This window comes from Palaemon carinicauda, chromosome 6 (genome assembly GCF_036898095.1).
Source record: "Palaemon carinicauda isolate YSFRI2023 chromosome 6, ASM3689809v2, whole genome shotgun sequence".
Classification (NCBI taxonomy): Eukaryota; Metazoa; Arthropoda; class Malacostraca; order Decapoda; family Palaemonidae; genus Palaemon; species Palaemon carinicauda.
This window is the reverse complement of record NC_090730.1, coordinates 32,509,492-32,516,991: the sequence shown is the minus strand read 5'-3', so window position 1 is coordinate 32,516,991 and position 7,500 is coordinate 32,509,492. Positions and strand designations below refer to the sequence as shown.

Sequence of the window (7,500 nt, the reverse complement as noted above, 5' to 3'; positions counted from 1 at the left end):
ATAAAAGAATTAAAACACTTCTTCAGAATAGATTGATCACCGAATATCTTAAAAGACTTTCTCAATAAGCCAATTTTTTGTGCAATTGAAGAAGACACAGACCTTATATGTTTCTCAAAAGTAAATTTGCTGTCAAGAATCACGCCTAAAATTTTGAAAGAGTCATACAAATTTAAAGAAACATTATCAATACTGAGATCCGGATGTTGAGGAGCCACCGTCCTTGACCTACTTACAATCATACTTTGAGTTTTGTTAGGATTCAACTTCATACCCCATAATTTGCACCATGCACTAATTTTAGCTAAATCTCTATTAAGGGAGGATATTCTAGCAACAGGTCAGTTAAATAATTGGACATAGGCCGAACATGTAATGAGAACAAGAGATAATAAATTGACATTAAAATAACAGACTGGGCCCTAGAGAGTGCAAAAGAAGCAGGTTAAGGAAGAGAAAACGAAGGATTTACGAACTAAGAAAGTTTGCGGATGTGGACTGGCACAGAAAGATCTGATGATTTTAATCATATATATATATATATATATATATATATATATATATATATATATATATATATATATATATATATATATATATATATATATATATATATATGTATATATATATATATATATATATATATATATATATATATATATATATATACACACAAATATCTATATATATATATATATGTCTATATATATATATATATATATATATATATATATATATATATATATATATATATATATATATATATATATATATATATATATATATATATATATATGTCTATATATATATATATATATATATATATATATATATATATATATATATATATATATATATATATAAATATACTATATATATAAATATACTATATATATATATATGTGTGTATATATATATTCATATATATATACATACTGTTGAAGAATTATTTTATATACTAATTCTGTAGAAAATTTATAAAATTGTGTAAATGTATATTTATTTATGTTCATATTTGTTTCATCCTTGAAACCCCCCTTTTGCCATACAAAGCAAAATCAAAAAGAAATACTGGGAGTTTCAAGGATAATATGCTCAGTCCATAGATGGCTCTGCTGGCTGTATTTTAATATTTGCAGTTCCTGATTCCATCATCCTTGGGAAAAAATTTTCACCTACTGGTAATGAGGGAAGTGTGAGGAGGCAGATGGGTGATATATTGGCCACATTGGACATATTGCATATTGGATAATATTTTCTTCGAGTGTAGAAGTGCTATGAAGATGGAGTAGCACTTCAATTTAAAGCCACCTCTCCTGCAATTGCTTACCACGAGTGCTACCATGAAGAGTGCAATATCAAGATGTCTGAATACATAGTTCTCAACAATGGGATCTTCTGCTGCTCTTCAATTTGCATTGGGATTTTAAGGATAAGGCCTACCAACCCCGTAAGTTTCCTATGATTTTGTGGCATATGGTTCAACTTTGGTTAGGGGGTTATAATATTTGAAATGAATATTAATTATTCAAGTCTTCAACCCTAATTATAAATTTTCTATGGATTTTAAGCTCATTATAAAATTACTAGTGTTATTTCTAGCTTAATTTCAAATCATTGTTTTGTGCATAGAATAGCCTAGTGGGTGTTCAAATTTGTTTAAATCGATATACCGTGTCAGATTCTATTTTCCTGAGTTTGTTTTTTCATATGTAATTTAATATTACTTAACTTAGGATTTTAGTGAGCCTAATTTTTTCATTTGTTACTAGGTTAGGTTACTTGTGCTTGCTGGAAGGTAGCCTAGTATCATCGGCTTCAGTTATCTTCCTGGTCTTGGCAAATTTATTAGGTACCTAGTTCAGTTGTATGTAATGTTGTATTGTTATATTTGTACTTGATGTTGATATATTGTTTAGTATTCATTATTGTTTATAAAGGGAATTTAGATGAATTTTACATTAGGTTTTTGATGGAAATTTTTTCGTGGTTTGCAGAATCCATAGTTTTCAAAAACAGGCAAGAGTTGAGTGGGTTCTACCACAGGCAGTCACTAGTGATTGAGGATTCCACTTCAGCCATCAGAGTTCCATTGCTTTGCCATATTTAATATTTATTCAATATAAATAAAGAATCTAATATTTTTAATTTTAAAGTTTCTTTATCCAATATTGACATTAAAGTTATTGTTACTCTGCTCTCGCTGCTCTTGTTATAAATTTATATTCTGTAAGTTTTTGAAATGGCGCCCAACGTGGGGCTCTGAAGGCTGTCTCAATACTGGTGGCACTTGGGTAGCATTGTAGGAGTGGTGGTTTTTATTTGGATTATTGTTGTTATTATTAATCAGTATACCAAATACTATAATTATCTTAAATTTTTTCTTTTGTTAGGCTGCATTGACGTTTAGAATTAAATTTTTCTATAATTATGACAGACATTAGGCTTCTTGTTATGAGTCGGAAGTACATCCGCTCTCAAGTCACTAGACAATTTAACGAAAGGCATAAATTTTCGCAGTATAATAGCTCACAAAAGTTAAATCTTTTTGAAAAACTTAAGAATTTTAAGGAAGAACTTAAAGGGTTTGATAGTAAAGTCATATCTTTGAAGTGGTCAGAGAGCGAAGATGAAAATGAAATGGAAATTGAATTTAGCTCTTGTCAAGAATATAAAGATAAAATTTCTGAAATGTTGCTGCTCTTAGAGGTTAATTTTAATGGAAGCACAAGTGAAAATCTGAATGAAACTCCTCTTAGTCGTCTTAAAAGTCCAGTAGCACCTTTGCCTAAATTTAAGAGTTCTGATGATGAAAGTTTGGAATTATTCTTACAGCAGTTTGAGGAAACTACTAGAAAGTTTTCTTACACAGATTATGATAGGTTGTTGTTACTTAAACAGCAGGTTTCTGGCAAGGCTTTACTTTTGATAGACTCTTTAGAAGCAGACAAACAAGGTTATTCCCATGCAAAGGAACTCTTAAATACAGCTTTTGCCTCGGTTCCAACTCAAAAGTTTAATGTGATGAAACTACTTCAAGAGCTGAAGTTAGGTTATGATTCAGAACCCTTTCAGTATATTAGTAATATTAGAAAATTACAAGAAGCTGTTAAGACTTTGAAAATGAATATAGATGATGTTTTGCAGTACTTTTTCCTAAGAGGAATGAAACTTTCAGAAATCAGTTGATACAAATTACTAACAATTCAAAGCCCACTACAAGTGAAATTGTTGATAACTTTTTTGAAGCCAATGAACGGTATCAGAATGCAAATAAACTTGGTAAATTAAGTAAAAGTAAACTGCCTTCTGCTGAAAGGCATCAAGATAAACTAGGATTGAGTAAAAGTTCAAACTTAGCAGCAGAGGTTAATTTTAAAAGCTCCAATCCTTTTAATTCTTGCACACTTTGTAGTGATAAGGTTAATGGTGATCATCCAATCCATAAGTGCCCTAATTTCGCTACTGCTAAGGAAAAGATAGCTAGGTTGAGCATTTTGAATGGTTGCACTAAATGTGCAAGAATCGAGCATTTGGATAGCTCGTGTCATTTTAGATTTTCCAGAAAGTGTAAACATTGTCAGGGATTGCATTTCTCCTTTCTTTGCCTGTCAGATAATCATGAAAGTTCCGAGGTCAGAGATTTGGTGCGTAATCCTAAAAAAGCAGTTCCTAACCCTAAGCAAAACGAGAAAAGTAAATCAAAAGATGTTCAAAATAGTACACAGAATGGGGTAGTTTGTCCAGGTAGTTCCTTTCAGAGTAAGGGGGGCATAAATTCAATTTTACCCACATTTTCTTGTACTTTGGGCCCTAGTAAAATAAGAGGATTGAAGGATTCAGGTAGCCAAGCTAATTTCATTTCTGAGTGTGCTTTAGAAGGTCAGTGTTTCAAAGTTGTGAAAGATAATTTTGATCTTGTTGTCAATGGGTTTAATGGAGCAAAATGCTATCGTACCAAGATAGTTCAAATTTCTGTTAAGATTGGGGAGACAGCGCATAATATAGAAGCTATTTGTGTCCCAGGTATTGATATAAATTTGAATTTACCCGGCCTTGGTAAAGTTGTTAGAAGTTTTATAAATTATGGTTATAAGCTTTTAGATGAGTTTCTTGATGAGGCTAGAGAAGACATATCAAACATTCAGTTTGTCCTGGGGGCAAATTCAGCTCATTGTCTCATGGAAAAGATGGTTAGTTTTGGTCATAGTGGTCAGTGTGTGTACTATGAAACAAGATTTGGCATTATGTTAATAGGAAACATTGAGAAATTAATTGCAAATTTGAAATTTCTCCCTAGCCTGCATGATGATACTCATTTACTTTTTGGCTTGGAAGAGAATTTAAATGAGCAAGGTAAATCACTGGATAATATTAAATTTCCTATGACTTCATGTTTCAAGTCTAGTGTTAGATGTATTGGAAGTGCAGAGGATCCTACAATCTGTATTTTAGATCATGATGGCAGGATCAGCGAGCATAAATTGCAAAAAGCTACTGATCATATTTTAGAGCGAGAATGCTCATATTATTTGCACAAAGATAGAACTGACTTAGATGGGGAGAGCACTGAACACAATAAGAAATTAGTTAGGTAATTACTTAATAATACACAAAGAGATGAAGAAGGCAGGTTGATAATGCCACTTTTATGGAATGGTCGTGTTTCTCATTTGCTGGGAAAGAACACAAATTTAGCAAAGCAAATTTTGAAATCTAACCTAAAGAAATTATCGAAGAATGATGAATTTTTGAGATTAATGGATGATAACATAAAGACTCAGGTAGCTCAAAACTTAATTGAAAGGATTGATAATTTGGATAAGTTTTGTGAAGAACACCCAGAGTACAGTTTTTTGCCGCACATGGGAATATTTAAGTTAGACCGCAGTACTACTAAATGCCGAATGGTTTTTCTCTCTAATTTGTGTGAAAAACAAAGTAATGGCTCCCCCTCTATTAGCCATAATCAGGCAATGTGGGCTGGCCCTTGTATTAATCAGAAATTGTCTACTGCCTTGCTACTTTTAAGGTTTGATTCTCATTTATTGTGCTTTGATTTAAAGAAAGCTTTCCAGCAGATAGCATTAAATAAAACTGATCAAAGTAAATTATTATTCTTTTGGTTTAAAAATGTAAGTAAAGGAGATTTTACCATTATAGCATACAAGAATCTTCGTCTAAGTTTTGGGCTAAGGTGTAGCCCAACAATATTGATGATTGGTTTGTACAAAATATTGATGCTAGACACTGAAGGTAATTTGGACAACTTAAAGGAATGGAAGAAACTTATTTACTCTTTGATATACATGGATAATGGTGCGTTCACTGCAAATGATTCTGAAAGCTTACACTGGGGTTTTGATAACTTGAATAACATTTTTAATCCATATAAATTTGAATTACAACAATTCGTTACCAGTGATGTTATGCTCCAAGAAAAAATAGATAAGAATTTGGATGAAGTCACTCCTGATGTAGTAAAAATATTTGGTTTAAAGTGGAACCGAATAACAGATTGTATTTCCTCTCCTAAACTTGAGCTAGACTCTAAAGCAAACACTAAGAGACTGATATTGAAAAGCATTGCTTCAAATTTTGATCCATATAATTTCAATGGACCTATTTTAAACAGAGCTCGTTTATTTATGCATGAACTTCAATTAAACACTTCTCTAGGATGGGATACAGAATTGTCCATTGAGCAACAACGAGAATGGCGTAACATAGCCAAACAAGTTAACATGACTCCTCCAATTGAGGTACCTAGAGTTGTCGGGGAGAGAAATGGGTCATATCGTTTAATTGCATTTACTGACAGCAGTAAAATAATCTATGGGACAACAATTTTTATTCAGTGCATAGAAACTAAGCAAGTCAGTTTTGTTCTAGCAAAGAATCGTTTGGTTAACAAGCAGTTAGAAAGCAAAAGTATTCCATCTCTAGAATTCCAAGGGATAGTTTTGGGAACAGAAACATTATTGGATTTGAGTAAGGATTTGGCAGGTCCTCAGTGCCCTAAACCTATTAGAATTGTAGAATCAGTACTGTATACGGATAGCATTGTTTCACTGAGCTGGATTAATTCTTATGTGAACAAATTAGATAAAATGAATAAAAGGAGTGTCTTTATCATGAATCGTTTGGATCACATTCAAAGGACCTGTGAAAATAACCCAGTTAGATTTTGTTTTGTCAGTGGTATCTTGAACCCTGCAGATTGTATAACTAGGCCTATGTCGTACAAACAGCTTTTGAAAACTAATTATTTCACTGGCCCAGAATTTTTAAGATGTGAAAGGGATGAACTGTGCAGTAATGCTGACACATTTGATATAGTTGTACCCAATCCAAATTTTAATCCATTGAATGAAAATTCCTTCTCAATTTCTGCATTGAAATTAAGTGAATCACAAGTCTTAGCAGAATCAAACCCTGAACATTTAGTCGTCCTGGACAAGTGTTCCAGTTTCTCTAAGCTTGTTAGAATTCACGAGTACGTTCTTAAATTCATTGCTTTGCCTCAAAAGAAGAGCAAACTCAGTTTCTTTTAACTTTGGTGATGCATCCTCCTTTCATTTGGAAGCTACTAGACATATCATAAGGAATGATCAGAGAATCTGGTATGGTGAAGTTTTCCAGTATTTAGAAAACAGAAATAAGAGAGTAAAGGATATTCCTAATATTATTGCTCAACTTAATGTATACATGGATGTCATGGACTCTTAAGAATTAGAAGTAAGATGCCTAAATGGAGAAAAGATACTTTTGTCAACTTTCCTATTTTGCTTCACAAACACAGTAAGTTAACTCGGTTAGTAATAAAAGATTTTCATGAGAAATTCTCTCATGCTGGTGTTTATTCCCTTTTGTCAGAGATGAGAAAAAAGTTTTGGATTCCACATTACTTTACAGTAGTAAAAAAGGTCATCAAAGAATGTGTTCATTTGTAAGAGATTCAAAGAGAGAACGGTTAAGGTCAATCAAAGTGCCTATCGCGATTTTAGGATTGACCCTCCCTCTATACCATTCAGGTATATTTTTATTGATCATTTTGGACCGTATAACGTTAAGCTTAATGGTTAAAAAGAGCAAAGTTTGGGTTCTATGTTTAACTTGTCTCTGGTCAAGGGCAATTAATTTAAAATTTGTTTAGATCTCACTACAACAGAATTTTTAAGAGCTTTTCAATGCATTCATATCAGTATGGAATCCCTCAACTAGTCTTGTCAGATCTTGGATCTCAGTTGGTAGCTGGAGCTAATGTGTCACTAATTTCCTGGGTGATCCTGAGAGTCAGGCATATTTTGAAGAAAATGGTGTAAAGTCAATTAAGTTTCAGCAGTATCCAAAGGGATGTAACAAATTAGGAGGACTTGTTGAGACTTGTGTTAAGATGAGTAAGCGTTTAATCTATGGAGCATTAAGAAATAATGTGTTAGACTTCCGTGATTTTGAGGTTTTTTGTAGAGCAAACTGTTCACTTAGTTAACAGGCGCC

The 7,500-nt window shown here is 32.4% G+C and overlaps 1 protein-coding gene and 1 long non-coding RNA gene across 2 annotated transcripts in view; one reads left to right on the top strand and one right to left on the bottom strand.

Moving 5' to 3' along the window:
* The window catches only part of LOC137642539 (retinol dehydrogenase 11-like), a 98,143-nt gene that overhangs the window by 68,499 nt on the left and 22,144 nt on the right, over positions 1–7,500 (bottom strand). The gene's annotated exons all lie outside the window — the stretch shown is intronic.
* On the top strand, positions 1,014–2,338 carry LOC137642540 (uncharacterized). The gene is made up of 3 exons (XR_011044804.1): positions 1,014–1,450; positions 1,773–1,852; positions 1,998–2,338. It is a non-coding gene; the product is annotated as an uncharacterized lncRNA (long non-coding RNA).